Source organism: Nycticebus coucang, chromosome 2, assembly GCF_027406575.1.
Source record: "Nycticebus coucang isolate mNycCou1 chromosome 2, mNycCou1.pri, whole genome shotgun sequence".
NCBI lineage: Eukaryota > Metazoa > Chordata > Mammalia > Primates > Lorisidae > Nycticebus > Nycticebus coucang.
The window spans coordinates 109,362,942-109,379,639 of NC_069781.1; the positions used below are offsets into that span (position 1 = coordinate 109,362,942).

The window sequence follows — 16,698 nt, forward strand, 5'->3', positions numbered from 1 at the left end:
GTTTACTTTTTAGTTTTTTCTATTTTTAGTAGAGATGGGGGACTGTTTATTTTTTATTTTTTTAATTTTTAATTTTAGGATATCTTCTGGTGGAGACCAGAAAACCTGCTAGACAAATCTAACAGAGCTGTTACACTTTTTTTCCCCCAGTTTTATAGGGATCTCAGTCTTGCTTAGGCTGGCCTTGAACTCCTGTGCTCAAGTGATCCACCAGCCTTGGCCTCCCGGAGTGCTAGGATTCAGGTGTGAGACACCACACCCGGCTGTCACTCTTGTTTTTTTACTTGTCTATTTGTCCTTAGATTTTTTTTTTTTTTAAATTACTTGCAGGAAGATATATTACTTTTCAATTCTCATAATTTTTGTTTTATACAGTATATTTTGAAGGTATGTTATTAGGTGCATACATGCTCAGAGTTGTGTATCTTCCTCATCAAGTCTTTTAAAATCACTATCAAGTGCTTTCTTTGAGGCAGACGCATTAGAGGTAAGGTTTAATTAGCTTGTTATTAATGTTGCTGCAGTATCGTTCCTTTGGTTAGTATGTGCAGGGTATTTTTTGTTTTTTACCTTTTATTTTCAGTCTTTCTATATACAGCCATGTGTCACTTAGCTGTGACAATGGGAATATTTTCCAAGAAATGTTAGGGGAATGTCATAGTATGGTGATAAAGCCTACTACACACCTAGGCTGTTACTGGATAGCTATGGCTCTTAGGCTGCAAATGTGTACAGCATATTGAATACTATTGGCAGATTGTAATACAATGTTATTTGTCTATCTGAACATATCTAAATGCGGATAAGGTACAGTAGAAATACAGTAAACATAGTATAAAGAATAAACAATGGTACACCTGTATAGGGCACTTACTTTGGGTGTATGAGCGATGAATGAATATCAAGGCCTAGGACGTTGCTGTGAACTACTGTAGACTTTATAAACACTGTACACTTAGGCTACACTAAATTAATTATTTTGAGACAGTCTCAAGCTGTCACCCTGGGTAGAGTGCAGTGGCATCACAGCTCACAGCAACCTCCAACTCCTGGGCTCAAGCGATTCTTTTGCCTCCGCCTCCCAAGTAGCTGGGACTACAGGTGCCCACCACAACACCCGGCTATTTTTTGGTTGCGGCCATCATTGTTGTTTGGCGGGCCCGGGCTGGATTTGAACCTGCCAGCTCAGGTGTATGTGGCTGGCACCTTAGCTGCTTGAGCCATAGGCGCTGAGCCGCTACACTAAATTTATTAAAATTAATTTTTGTGGCTGGATATGATGCCTCAGGCCTGTAATCCTGGGATTATGAGAAGTCCAGGTAGGTGGATTGCTTAAACTCAGGAGTTTAAGACCACCCCAACTGGCCGGGCGTGGTAGCTGTAATCCCAGCACTTGGGAAGCCGAGGTGGGAGGATTGCCTGAGCTCATAGATTCAACACCAGCCTGAGCCAGAGCGAGACCTCGTCTCTAAAAATAGCCAGGCATTGTGGCAGGTGCCTGTAGTCCCAGCTACTTGGGAGGCTGAGGCAAGAGAATCGCTTGAACCCAAGAGTTTGAGGTTGCTGTGAGCTGTGACAGAATAGCACTCTAATGAGGGTGACATAGTGAGACTCTGTCTCAAAAAAAAAAAAAAAAACAACCAGAACAAGAGATTCCTTCTTTACTAAAAATACCTCAAGAACCTGCCCAAGGCTGCTTTACAGTTAACTTTTTTTAGAAGTAAAAGTATACTCTGTAATGATAAAAAGCATAGTAAATACATCAACAAGTAACAGTTCTTTAGTATCACTATCAGGTATAGTGTACTATACATAATTGTATGTGCTGTACTTTAGTATGGCATACAGTGCATTAGGTTTTTTTACACCAGCATCACCACAGACCAGGTGAGTAATGCATTTCACATTGTGCTGTAATGTTAAGACAGATGTGAAGTCTTAGGTTTTTTTCAGCTCCATTATTGTCTTATGGGATCACCATTGTATATATAGTCCATCCTTGACTGAAATGTCATGTGGGTCATGACTGAAGTTTTGGAAGATTCTCTCATCAGCAATGTATAGTAGAATTTAAATATATCTTATGACTAGAGCCTTTAACAAAATAACTGACATAGGTGGGTTAAGATCTGTTAGTAACTACTTTCTGTTTATCTTTACTTGTTATATATGCTTTTTCCTAACCTTTCTTGCCACCTTTTAGATGCTTTTATTTTTCATTCTTTTCCCTCTGAACTTGAAAGTTACTTAAAAACACATATATTTGACTTAGTAAAGTCTGATATTATTTAGTACTTTTCCCCCTCCTCCTGGGTACTTAAACTCCATATACTTCATGTGAGGGACTGGGTCTCCACAACCTTTGCTGGGAGCTATGCTGAGGGCAGTTGACATGAGAAAAAACTCAGACTCAGTTTTCTCAGGTGAAATAACAGATGGGAGCCTGTGAGCGGCTTACAATGCAGCTAGCAAGTGCAGCACTGTCCCATTCTCCCAAAGGTCTTTTTATTTGGTCAGAAACCATAAATCATAGTGACAACATAAAGCATAAAATTAATTCTAGTTATTCAAAGCAAAGAGCTGCAAGTGATCATTAACAGTCAAAAGAAGGGAAACGAAAGGAAAATCACGTAAGCACATTGTGTGATTACAACATATCCTTTTACAAATTGGGGGGTAGCAGGACTTGGTATTAGTTGCTAAGTTCTCAGCCACTAGGTAACAATCAGCCGTCTGTGGCATGGCTGGGGTAGGGGTGGGGGGCAGGAAGGGAGGGAACCAGGACTCTGGTCAAACAAACAGAACCTCCAGAATGTAGCCCTGAGCTGACCAGGTGCCAGACATCTTGTGTAGACCACTAGGATATTGCTAGACTTGAGGGGCTTGAGGAACTTGGACTCTGGTCATCAAGCCCTCCAGAAATGCCTGGCCTAAACTAAACTACAAACCTAACTCCTACAACTTCATTTTTGCTTACCTGTATTTATTGTGCTGTTATAAGAATTCAGTGTATATTTTTATCTTGAGACATTAATTTGCATTGTCAATAACCATTAAGAATTTCCCACAAAATTTTCATTGATCTTCTCTTCTTGCCAATCTTAGAATATTTTGATCCTCAATCTTTTTTTTTTTTTTTTTGTCTAGACTGACTCTTTGTCAACCTTGGTAGAGTGCCGTGTCACAGCTTACAGCAACCCTCAGGCTTAAGTGCTTCTCTTGCCTCAGCCTAAAGTAGCTGGGACTATAGGCACCCGCCACGACACCCAGCTGTTTTTTAGAGACGGAGTCTCGCTGTTGCTCAGGCTGGTCTTGAACTCCTGAGCTCAAAAAGTCCACCCACGTCAGCCTCCCAAGTGCTAGGATTACAGGCCTGAGCCACTGTTCCTGGCCCTGATCCCCAATCTTAGAATATTTTTCGTACACCCAAGAACACCCTTTATGTTTCCCATCTATTATGTGACTTCTAATAGTAAATTCTCAGAGTATGTATTAGTCTAAACTGTCTCAAGTTGATCTTCCTTTTTTTTTTTTCTGAGATGGAGTCTCAGTTTGTTGCCCTTGGTAGACTGCTGTGGCATCATACCTCACAACAACCTCAAACTCTTGTGCTCAAGTGATCCTCTTGCCACAGCCTCCCAAGTAGCTGGAACAACAGGCACCTGCCACAGTGGCTGGTTTCAAACTCCTGAGCTCAGGGACTCCACCTGCCTCAGCCTCCCAGAGTGCTAGGGTTGTAGGCATGAGCCACTGCACCTGGCCTCTAGATCTTTTTTGACAGATATTGTTGAGGTGTGTAGAATTCTAACTTGTCACTTTTCTTCTGTTTTATCTTTAGCTTTTATTCTTTCTGTAAGAAGTAAACTAACAGGGGCAGCACCTGTGGCTCGGTGGGTAGGGCGCTGGCCCCATATACTGAGGGTGGCCAGTTCAAACCCGGCCCTGGCCAAATTGCAACAAAAAAATAGCTGGGCGTTGTGGCAGGTGTTTGTAGTCCCAGCTACTCGGGAGGCTGAGGCAAGAGAATCGCCTAAGCCCAGGAGTTGGAGGTTGCTGTGACTGTGTGATGCCACGGCACTCTACCAAGGGTGATAAAGTGAGACTCTGTCTCTTAATAATTAAAAAAAAAAATAAATAAGTAAACACTTTAATGTGTTCCCATGACTAAAATCAATCTCTTTTTTTTTTTTTTTTTGAGAGAGAGAGAGAGTCTCACTATTTCTTTTTTTATTTCTCCTGCTTGAAATTCTTATATCTTACTGAATCCTTGGGGGTAATATGTTTCATTAGTTTTGAACATGCTCAGTTGTTGATTTTTCAAGTATTTCCTGCTGTTTTCCCCTTACTTGAGGGTCAGTTTAAACATATTAGACCTTCTAAGTCTGTTACCTTCTCCATGTTTTATTTTGGATATTTTTGTCTTAGCTTTTTTTTTTTTTTTTTTTGTAGTTTTTGGCTGGGGCTGGGTTCGAACCTACTACCTCTGGTATATGGGGCCAGCACCCTACTCCTTGAGCCATAGGCGCCACCCCGTTTTAGCTTTTTGTTTACTGATTTATACAAGATTAACTTGCTATTCTGTCCATTAAATTTGTTGTTTTAACTTCTGTAATATATAGTTCTTTGATAGTTTTCTTTTTTTTTTTAGGTATCCTATGTTGGGTTTTATTATATTAATCGAAAGTGTCATTTTCATCATAAATTTTACTATATTCATTAAGCAGCACTTAACACATATCATTGACAATATAAACTGATTTTGAGACTTTCGGGTGACAAAATTAGAGTGATTTGGCTGATATATTTGCCATTAGTGACTACAAAAATAAAGCAGGTGGCAAAGTCAGAAATGCAAACCTCTTTCTCAGCATTATTCTTTGAAGGGATCCATGAGAAGCACAAATGTTAACAGATAAACTATGGTAAGCATCTAAACCAGTGAGTGACTGCAATGTATTTACCATTCTTTTTTTTTTTTTTATTAAATCATAACTGTATACAATGATATGATTATGGGGCATCATACACTCACTTCATAAACCATTTGACACATTTTTATCACAGTGGTTAACATAGCCTTTCCGGCGTTATCTCAGTTTCTGTGCCAAAACATTTACATTCTACATTTACCAAGCTTCGCAAATACCCCTGTAATATGCACCACAGGTGTGATCCCACCGATTCCCCTCCCTCTACCCACCCCCCCCACTTCCTCCTATTGTTAAGTTGTAGCTGGGTTATAGCTTTCATGTAAGAGTCCCAAATTAGTTTCATAGTAGGGCTGTGTACATTGGGTATTTTTTCTTCCATTCTTGGGATACTTTACTAAGAAGAATATGTTCCAGCTCCATCCATGTAAACATGAAAGAGGTAAAGTCTCCATCTTTCTTTAAGGCTGCATAGTATTCCATGGTATACATATACCACAATTTATTAATCCATTCGTGGATCGATGGGCACTTGGGCTTTTTCCATGACTTAGCTATTATGAATTGGGCTGCAATAAACATTCTGGTACAAATATCTTTGTTATGTTGTGATTTTTGGTCTTCTGGGTATATGCCCAGCAGAGGAATTACAGGATTGAATGGCAGATCTATTTATAGATCTCTGAGTGTTCTCCATATATCTTTCCAAAAGGAATGTATTAATTTGCATTCCCACCAGCAGTGCAGAAGTGTTCCCTTTTCTCCGCATCCACGCCAACATCTCTGGTCTTGAGATTTTGTGATATAGGCTAGTCTCATTGGAGTTAGATGATATCTCAAAGTAGTTTTGATTTGCATTTCTCTGATGATTAAAGATGATGAGCATTTTTTCATATGTCTGAAGGCCTTGCGCCTGTCTTCTTCAGAGAAGTTTCTCTTCAAATCCCTTGCCCAGCCTGCGATGGGATCCCTTGTTTTTTTCTTGCTGATGCGTTTGAGTTCTCTGTGGATTCTGATTATTAAACCTTTGTCAGAGATATACCCTGCAAATATCTTCTCCCATTCTGAGGGCTGTCTGCTTGCTCTGCTTACTGTGTTCTTAGCTGTGCAGAAGCTTTTTAGTTTGATCAAGTCCCAGTAGTGTATTTTTGAAGCTGCTTCAATTGCCCGGGGGGTTCTCCTCATGAAATACTCACCCAGACCAATTTCTTCAAGGGTTTTCCCTGCATTCTCCTCTAGTATTTTTATAGTTTCATGTCTTAAGTTTAAATCTTTAATCCAATGAGAGTCTATCTTAGTTAATGGTGAAAGGTGTGGGTCCAATTTCAGTCTTCTGCAGGTTGCCAGCCAGTTCACCCAGCACCATTTGTTAAATAGGGAATCTTTTCCCCACTGAATGTTTTTAATTGGCTTGTCAAAAAACAAATAGCGGTAAGTAGCTGGATTCATCTCTTGGTTCTCTATTCTATTCCAGATATCTACTTCTCTGTTTTTGTGCCAATACCATGCTGTTTTGATCACTATCGATTTGTAGTAAAGTCTGAGGTCTGGTAGTGTGATTCCTCCTGTTTTGTTTTTATTTCTGAGTAATGTCTTGGCTATTCGAGGTTTTTTCTGATTCCATATAAAACGAAGTAATGTTTTTTCAAGATCTTTAAAATATGAGGGTGGAGCTTTAATAGGGAGTGCGTTGAAATTATATATTGCTTTGGGTAGTATGGACATTTTGATAATGTTGATTCTTCCTAGCCATGAGCATGGTATGTTTTTCCATTTGTTAACATTTTCAGCTATTTCTTTTCTTAGAGTTTCATAGTTCTCTTTATAGAGATCTTTCACGTCTTTTGTTAGGTAAATTCCCAAATATTTCATCTTCTTTGGCACTACTGTGAATGGGATAGAGTCCTTAACTGCTTTTTCAATTTGACTGTTGTTGGTGTATATAAAGGCTACCGATTTATGAATGTTGATTTTGTAACCTGAGACGCTGCTGTATTCCTTGATCACTTCTAGGAGTTTTGTAGTAGAGTCCCTAGTGTTTTCCAGATACACAATCATATCATCTGCGAAGAGCGAGAGTTTGATCTCTTCTGACCCTATATGGATACCCTTGATCGCCTTTTCTTCCCTAATTGCGGTGGCTAAAACTTCCATTACAATGTTGAAAAGCAATGGAGACAATGGGCAGCCTTGTCTGGTTCCTGATCTGAGTGGAAATGATTCCAATTTAACTCCATTCAATATGATATTGGCTGTGGGTTTGCTGTAGATAGCCTCTATCAGTTTAAGAAAAGTTCCTTCTAGACCAATTTTCTTGAGTGTTCTGATCATGAAGGGATGCTGGATATTATCAAAAGCTTTTTCTGCATCAATTGAGAGAATCATATGGTCTTTGTTTTTTAATTTGTTTATGTGCTGAATTACATTTATAGATTTACGTATATTGAACCAGCCTTGACACCCTGGGATAAAACCAACTTGGTCATGATGTATAATTTGTTTGATGTGTTGCTGGATTCTGTTTGTTAGGATCTTGTTGAATATTTTTGCATCTATATTCATTAGTGATATTGGTCTATAATTTTCTTTTCTCGTTGGGTCTTTTCCTGGTTTGGGGATCAGGGTGATGTTTGCTTCATAGAACGTGTTGGGTAGTCTTCCTTCTTTTTCTACATTTTGGAACAGGTTGAGTAATATAGGTACTAATTCCTCTTTAAAGGTTTGGTAGAATTCTGACGTGAAACCATCTGGTCCCGGGCTTTTCTTTTTAGGGAGGTTTTGTATAGTTGATGCTATTTCTGAACTTGATATGGGTCTGTTCAACATTTCCACTTGATTCTGGTTAAGTCTTGGAAGGTGGCGTGCTTCCAAGTATCGGTCTATTTCCTTCAGATTTTCATATTTCTGAGAATAAAGTTTCTTGTAATATTCATTAAGGATTTTTTGGATTTCTGATGAGTCTGTGGTTATTTCGTCTTTGTTGTTTCTGATTGATGATATTAGAGATTTTACTCTTTTTTTCCTGATTAGGTTGGCCAGAGGTTTATCTATTTTATTGACCTTTTCAAAAAACCAGCTTTTTGATTTATTGATCTGTTGTATTATTCTTTTGTTTTCAATTTCATTTAATTCTGCTCTAATTTTGGTTATTTCTTTTCTTCTACTGGGTTTGGGGTTGGAATGTTCTTCCTTTTCCAGTTGCGTGAGATGTCCCATTAAGTTGTTAACTTCCTCTCTTTCCGTTCTCTTGAGGAAGGCTTGCAGTGCTATAAATTTCCCTCTTAGAACTGCCTTTGCAGTGTCCCAGAGGTTCTGATAGTTTGTGTCTTCATTGTCGTTTTGTTCCAAAAAATTGGTGATTTCTTTCTTAATCTCATCTCTGACCCAGCTATCATTCAGCATAAGGTTATTTAACTTCCATGTTTTTGTATGGGTATGCAGATTCCTGTTGTTACTCAATTCAAGTTTTATTCCATGATGGTCCGAGAAGATGCATGGAATAATTTCTATTCCTTTAAATTTACTGAGGTTAGACTTGTGACCTAAAATGTGATCAGTTTTGGAGTAAGTTCCGTGGGCTGATGAGAAGTATGTGTATTCAGTTTTGTTGGGATGAAATGTTCTGTAGATGTCTGCTAAATCTAAATATTGGATGGTTAGGTTTAAATCTAAGATTTCTTTGCTCAGCTTTTTTCTGGAGGATCGATCCAACACTGCCAAGGGAGTGTTGAAATCTCCAACGATTATGGAGCTGGAGGAAATCAAGTTACTCATGTCTGTTAGAGTTTCTCTTATAAATTGAGGTGCATTCTGGTTGGGTGCATAGATATTAATAATTGAGATCTCGTCATATTGAGTATTACCCTTAACAAATATGAAGTGACCATTCTTGTCCTTCCTTACTTTTGATGGTTTAAAGCCTACTGTATCTGCAAATAAAATTGCAACACCTGCTTTTTTCTGATTACCATTTGCCTGAAATATGGATGACCATCCTTTCACCCTGAGTCTGTATTTGTCTTTTAAGTTGAGATGTGACTCTTGTATGCAACAAATATCTGGCTTGAGTTTTTGTATCCAGTCAGCTAACCTATGCCTCTTTAGAGGACAGTTTAAGCCATTCACATTGATGGAGAGTATTGATAAGTCTGGTGGAATTTTGGGTATCGAGTTTTTCAAAGGTCCAGTGGACATTTTTAATGCTTTCGCCAGTGTGGAAGTTGGAGTTTGATCCGAAGTTTCTGAGTGAGTTTACTTTTGTGGTAGAGGATTGGGTTGGTCATTGTGGAGGATAGGTCTGAGAACATCCTGAAGAGCTGGTTTACTTATAGCAAATTTTTTCAACATATGAATGTCATTGAAGTATTTAATTTCTCCATCATAGATGAAACTCAGTTTAGCTGGATACAAGATCCTGGGTTGAAAGTTTTTTTGCTTTAGGAGATTAAAAGTTGATGACCAGCCTCTTCTTGCTTGAAAAGTTTCAGCAGAGAGATCTGCAGTTATTCTAATATTCTTACCTTTGTACGTTATAGTTTTCTTTTGCCGGGCTGCTTTGAGAATCTTCTCTTTCATGTTAACTTTAGTGAAGCTAATTATGATATGTCTGGGAGATGGCTTATTGGGGTTGAATCGTGCTGGGGTTCTGAAGCTGTCTGCTATCTGAATTTTAGATTCTCTAGGCATGTCTGGAAAATTTTCTTTCATAATTTCATGTAGAAGGGCCTCTGTGCCCTTGGCAGCTACTTCATCGTTCTCCGAAATTCCTATAACCCTTATGTTGTTTTTTTTCAAATTATCTGAGAGTTCTCTGAGTGAGTGATCCGTTTTTGCTCTCCATTTCTCTTCCTCTTTGAGAGATTGGGAGTGTTCGAAGACTTTATCTTCAATGTCAGAAATCCTTTCTTCTGCTTGCTCCATTCTGTTACTGAGGGATTCTACTGTATTTTTCATATCTTTGAGGGCTGTAAGTTCTTGTTTCAGTGTGTCTAAGTCTTTGGTGGTTTTGTCTTTAAATTCGTTAAATTCTTGAGACAATTTTTGAATTTCTCCTCGAATTCCTAATTCCATTTTATTAATCTTGTCTGCAAACCAAATTCTGAATTCGACTTCTGACATCTCAGCGAGTTGTTTATGAATGGGATCTTCAATCACATCTGCCGTATCTTTTCTTGGGGGGGTTGATCTATTCTGGTTATTCATGTTACCAGAGTTTTTCCGCTGATTCCGCCCCATGGTTTACTCCCTTTGGTTTTTCCCCTGGGGTTTTATCGAGGGCCCGTACAGTGTTGTGGCCTGAGAAACTGGGGCCCTGTCTGGTGTGGTGGAGCAAAGTGGTTCTGTCTTGTTTTCAGCTGGTTTCTGTTCGATCCTATTGCAACTTCTACTCTGGCTTGAAGTCTCAGCTGTGAGGAAAAATCAGCAATTAAGTCACCCCGCCTGCCCACCTCTGGCCCCAGTTGGAAAAGGAGAATCAAACCTTCCTACAATCGCACATCCAGTGCACCGCCTGAAAAGTCCTCAGTCTATTAGCCCAGTTCAAAAGGTCCGAATCAACTGTCTCAATCGACACTTGTCTCGGGTGGAAGGGTTCAAGAGGTCTCTGGGAACTGGATCACAGGGGCTGGTGACTCCTCTGACACAGCTCACCCCAGTGCAGCGTGGAGTCAGGAGGAGCCACCCAGCAAATAGAGCAGTCTGGGAAGGTTGACGTCTCCTTCCCCACTTTGCCCCTCTGTGGGACCCAGTCACTGGTATCTCTGCAGATGGCTAACCCAGTTGCCTGCAGTGAACAGACACTCCAGGGGTTTGCACCTGCCTGAATCGCAAGGAAGTCTGCCAGGCCCCCGCAGACTGCCGCTATCTAGCAGGAGGAGCTGGGGCCTGACATCTTTGAGTGTTTGATGCAGGTGATGGGAAGGAGGTGTTCACTCAGGCTTAGCCCCGTCCCTGATGGATGCTGCTAACAGAACAGAACAGACAACTTTGTGAGGTTCTGTCTCTGTTCCTGTCGTCGCCTACAGAAGATGGGCTGTTTTGAGTTCAAACGTCTTTGCTGCTGGAGAATTGCGTCTGAACACCTCTCTGGGTTGGCCCCACCCTGGAAGCTTCCCGGGTTTGTGAGCCGCATCACAGGTGGCCTCCTCTGGTTGCCCAGGGAGACAGGGGGTGTGGCCTCAGAATATCCACAAGTGAGCGTTCTGCCGTTAAAGAAAAAACGGCTGTTGATCTACCTCCAGGGAACTGCTGCTCTGGTGTGGGCACTCAGGCGACCCTTTTCTCCTCTGTCCCGCGCCCCAGAGTCAGCACTGAGCGGCCGCAGTTTGTGCTGGGTCCACAGCCCTTAAGAGATCCCCCAAGAATCAGAACTCTTGGGGGATGGGCCCCCAGACCCCGATTGGGAGTGGGGCGGGGGGAAGCTAGAGTTTCATTCAGTTTTACGCAATACTACGGTCCAGGGAGGGCTCCTGCACTGCACCGCAGGGAAGTGCCGCCAAGGCTTGATTTCCCCTCAGCGGAGTGCCCTCTCCTCACTCACGTATCCCAGAGTCAGCGCTGACCTGACGCAGCTCAGGCACTGTGCACGCCCCTCGAGAAATTACCCAAGGAGCCGAACTCCTGGGGGATAGGCCCTCAGACCCCGAGTGAGAGTAGGGGTTCTGAGCTCTCAGCGGGGAGGTCAGAGTCTTATTCAGTCTTGGGCCCCGTATGCCCGGGGAGGGTTGCTGCACTGCACCGCAGGGAAGTGCCGCGAGGCGTGACTCCCCCTCAGCCCGGTGCCCTCTCCTCACTCGGCGCGCCTCAGAGTCAATGCTGACCAGTCGCAAGTCGGGGACTGTCCACTCCCCTTGAGAAATCACCCAAGGATCCGAAGTCCTGGGGGACAGGCCTCCAGACCTCAGTGGGCGGGAGGGGAGCGCCGGGGATTCAGGGTTGCCGGCAAAGGATTCCCAAAGTTTTATTCAGCCCTATGTCCGGCAGGAGAACGCCAGGGCACCCCAGTAGGGGAGGTAGGTCCAGTTTTTAGAAGGTCTCTCCCGTGGAGTGTAGTGGGAGGGCCTTTAATTTCTGCCCGCTTGTTCAATTGTGGGGCTCTTGAGCCGGTCTCATGGGGGAGGGGGACTCCCGTCCGCTTGGTGGTGGATTTTGTACCTTTTGTTTGCATCCTTGTGATCACAACTTGCCTCAGCGGTGTTGATGTGCGTTCTTCAGCCTTCTCTCTTGGTGAGGCTCAAGTCCACCAGGATACTTACTAAATTTCTGTCCCTTAACTCTCCTTCTGGACGGGAGCCTTTGTTGAAAGCTGGCTTCAGTCCGCCATCTTGTCTCCGTTTTCTTTTTTTTGTTGTTTTCCTCTTATTCTCCTCCCATTCCTCCCTCTTCTCCTCCCATCCCTCCCTCCTCTCCCTCCCATCCCTCCTCTCCCCCCATTCCATCCCTCCTTCCCCCTCCTCCCTCCCATCCCTCCCTCTCCCTCCCTTCCCTCCCCTCTCCTTCCCCTTTCTTCCCTCTCCCTCCCCCTTTCCCTCCCCCTCCTCCTCCTTCCTTCTCCCCTTCCCTCCCTCTCCCTTTTTCTCCCTCCCTCTCCCCCCTTTTCCCTCCTCTCTTCCCCTCCTTCCCTTCTCTCTCCTCTCCTCCCCCTCTTTTCTAGCAGAGTCTCACTCTGTTGCCCAGTGGTTCAGAGCATCCTCAAACTTGCTGAGCTTAAAGGATCCTTTGGCCTAGTCTCCCAGAGTGCTAGGATTACAGATGTCTGCCACCGTGCCCCTTGCCCCTTGCCCCTTTGATAGTTTTCTTCTGAAGTTTTAAATCTTATGTTTTATGTCCTCGAATGTAATACTTATAGCTATTTTAATTTTTATTTAATAATTTAATTTGTGGGCTTGGCACACGTGGTTACGGTGCCAGCCACATACACCCAGGTTGGCGGTTTCCAACCCAGCCCAAGCCAGCTAAAACAACAATGATAACTACAACAACAGCAAAAATAGCTGGGCCCTGTGGCTGGCGCCTGTAGTCCCAGCCACTTGGGAGGCTGAGGTAAGAGAATCACTTAAGCCCTAGAGTTGGAGGTTGCTGTAAGCTGTGATGCCATGGCATTCTTCTGAGGGTGACATAGTAAGACTGTGTTTCAAAAAAAAAAAAATTAATTTGTGTACTATTCTCACAGCTCTTAAAGTATGATTTTGCAATTCCAATATTTGGCAGCCCTACAGGTCTTTTTGTTTAAAAATTTCTGCAGGTTTTACTCATTTTGTGTGTATGTATGTGAGAGCAAGATTATATTTTAAATACTGTTTGAATAATCTGGGGACTAGAACCATATCCCCAGATAAGATTTATGCTTCCTTCTGCCAGACGTCTGAGATAATAGGCAGGCTGGGATCACCTCAGTTCATTTTTAGGGATAAAGATGAATTGAAGTTGAGCTATACTTTTTAGGGCAGTGATTTTGAACTGTGCCCTGACACACTGGTGTGCCATGAGAGGATCTTAGGTGTGTCTTGAAAATTTTTAAAGATCATTATTAAAATTATTTTTGATAGAGTTCAAAGCATAATAAGTATATTCTGTTTTATTATATATTCCCTTTTTAATTTTTTTTTTCTTTTTTTTTGCAGTTTGGGGCTGGGTTTGAACCCGCCACCCTCAGTATATGAGGCTGGCGCCCTAATCACTGAGCCACAAGTGCCACCCTTTAATTTTTTTTTTTTTTTACATCAACATAATTTGAGTGTGTCATGGAAGATTTGAGGTTGCTGTGTAGGTTCAAGTGTGCTATGTGAGTTTAATAAAAGGTTGAAAAACACTGTGGTAGGGCCTGGCTACTTCCCTTCTTCCCTGGCTCCTAAGTAGAACAATTTGCAATTCCAACTCAAAGGGTAGTGGGCTTACCACATCCTCTCCTTCCCCACCTGGTAATCTCTGGATTCTAGTTCTTTTTCTTTCTTTTCCTTTTGAGACTGAGTCTCACTCTGTCACCGTGGGTGGAATCCCGTGGCATTGTAGCTCATAGCAACTTCAAACTTGGGCTTGAGCAATCCTCTTGCTTCAGCTTCCGAAGTAGCTAGGGACTACAAATGGCCACTACAATACCTGGCTAATTTTTCTATTTTTAGTAGAGACAGGGTCTCACTCTAGCTCAGGCCGGTCTCGAATTCCTCCCAGAATGTTAGGGTTGCAGGCATGAGCCTGGGCATTGGTCCTCTGGATGATAGTTCTTACCTCCTAATCCTTTCTAGGTTGTCAGCTTCACACCTGCCCCTTAACACTTGGCAGTTGTACTCAGGAATAAAAGTGGTTCAGCATGCAGGGTTTTTTTGTTTGTTTGTTTGTTTGTTTTGCAGTTTTTGGCCAGGGCTAGGTTTGAACCCACCACCTTGGGCATATGGGGCCGGCTCCCTACTCCTTTGAGCCACAGGCGCCACCCAGCATGCAGGGTTTCTTTCCCTAGCTTCTTCTCTTGTGATGCCTATCTTTCCGGTTCTTTGATGCCTTTATGTGTGTGTTCAGTGTGTGTTTTAATTTTTTATCATGGAAATTTTCATTTTTATATAGAAATCAAGAAAATACCTTTTTTGCCTCATTGACACAACATCAGTTGCCTATCAGTTGAGAAGAACCCAAACTCTGAAATAATTTCAAAGAGATTTATTCTTAGGTGCTTAGCTGATTATGTGTGACCATGGTCCAGAGAGCCCCACCCAAGAAGCCTGGAGCAAGTGGTTTTGTCCACATTGGGGTGACAGTTTTATTTATAATATACTTGGTATTTCAGGGAGACAGAAATTACACATAATGTCATAAATCAGTATGTGGAAGGCATACACTGGTTTGGTCCGAAAAGGCAGAACATCTTGAAGTTGGGCATTACAGGTGGGTTCAAAGATTATTTGGTATGTAATTGGTTAAAGTAATGAAGCTTTGTCTAAAAGACTTGGAATGTTTTAAAATAAGGAAGTCTCTAATCAGAGGCAAGCTACCTCCAGACTTAGGTTATCTATTAGGTAAATGGAGGACCTGCAGGTGTGGGTTAAGTTCCATCTTGTATATAGCCTTAGCGGTGTTAATGAGTTAGAAAGGACATATCTATGAGGGGGGGGAGGGGCAGGGCTGGGCCAGGTGGCTCACACCTGTAATCCCAGCATTTGGGAGGCTGAGGCAGGTGGATTGCCTGAGTTCACAGATTGTAGACCTGCCCGTGCTAGAGCAAGACCTCAACGGAAAAAGTAGCGGATGTTGTGGTGGGCACCTGTAGTCCCAGCTACTCATTATTGTCAGGAGTTGGCCATTTACTTCGCTTGCAAGTGGTGTTCACAAACCCATCCAGGACCCACAGGAATTGCTTATTGTCCGTGGTTTGATTTAATTCAATTAATTAATTTTTTTTTCTAGGTACAGTGGCTCACACCTGTAATCCCAGCAATCTGGAAGGCTGATGTGGGTGGGTAGTTTGAGCTCAGGAGTTCCAGACCAGCCTGAGCAAGAGTGAGACACCATCTCTCCTAAAAATAGAAAAACAAACCAGTGTTGTGGTGGGTGCCTGTAGTCCCAGCTACTTGGGACACTTGAGGCAAGAGGATCACTTGAGTCTAAGAGTTTGAGGTTGCTGTGAGCTCTGATGACACCATCACCCTGTACCAAGGGTAACAAAGTGAGACTCTTTCACAAGAAAAAGAAAAAAATATTTTATCCTAAAATATATTTCTTGACATTTTGAGATGGCTGCCAGGAGTCTCACAGCAGTAACATTGCAAAGCTTTCTTTTGTGGAAGAAATTTACATCTGTAGAGAATCTACATTAATATAACCAGATCTAACCTATTTGATATGGGACGGTTAAACTGAGATCCTGACGTGTTTAAAGGTCTGAAAAGAAAAATTTTCCCTCTGTTCAGAGAGTTGCTACCTGTAAGGTTTTGCTTATGTAATTAGATTACCTCAAGTCTCTTCCTTTCTCCCTCCCCAAACCTGTTTTACTGCTTTCAAGCTCCATTTAAAAACCTATATCTCCTTGAGAAGTTGAGTCTTTCTGAAGGTTCCATCCAGTGTGTGCACATTAAATGAGATAAATTTGCATCTTTTTCCTTCTATTAGTAAATCTGCCTGGGCTGGGAGTAGTGCCTTACGCCTATAATCCTAGCATTCTGGGAGGCTTAGGCAGGAGGACTGCTTTGGCTCATGAGTTTGAGACCAGCCTCAGCCTAGGCAAGAATGAGACCCCATCTCTATTAAAAATAATAATGAATTAGCTGGGCATTGTGGTGGGTGCCTATAGTTCCAGCTATACAGGAGACAGAGGCAGGAGGATGGCTTGAGTGCAGTGATCCTGGTGTTAAGATGTTGGGATTTAGTGTTTTTGCCTAAAAGGTTTAGAAATCTATTTTCTTTTTATAAATGGTACTGTTTGATGATAGTAGCTGACAACAAATGTTTTGATGTATATAGATTCTATTTTGCTTTTGTATCTGAAATGTTGAAATACTAATTTATCAGCCTTTTTTGGAGACAGAATACATTGTTATTTATTTATATGGTACCCTCTTTTATGGAAGCAATTTATGTTATATTTTTAAAATAGGAAATTAACTCAGCAGTGCTATTTGCAGTCTGTATGACCTTGATTAAGTTATTATTATTGAGACAGTTTTACTCCATTGCTCTGGGCAGAGTACTATGGCATCATGGCTTTATAGTAACCTTAAACTCTTGGGGTTCAAGCAATCCCCTTGCCTCAGCCTCCCAAGTAGCTGAGACTACAGGCCCTCAA

At 42.0% G+C, this 16,698-nt stretch overlaps 1 protein-coding gene and 1 non-coding gene across 4 annotated transcripts in view; one reads left to right on the plus strand and one right to left on the minus strand.

Moving 5' to 3' along the window:
- SPIN1 (spindlin 1) overlaps window positions 1–16,698 on the plus strand; it is a 123,339-nt gene that overhangs the window by 23,340 nt on the left and 83,301 nt on the right. The gene's annotated exons all lie outside the window — the stretch shown is intronic.
- LOC128580131 (U7 small nuclear RNA) lies at window positions 76–138 on the minus strand. Its single transcript, XR_008378468.1, has one exon. It is a non-coding gene; the product is annotated as a U7 small nuclear RNA (small nuclear RNA).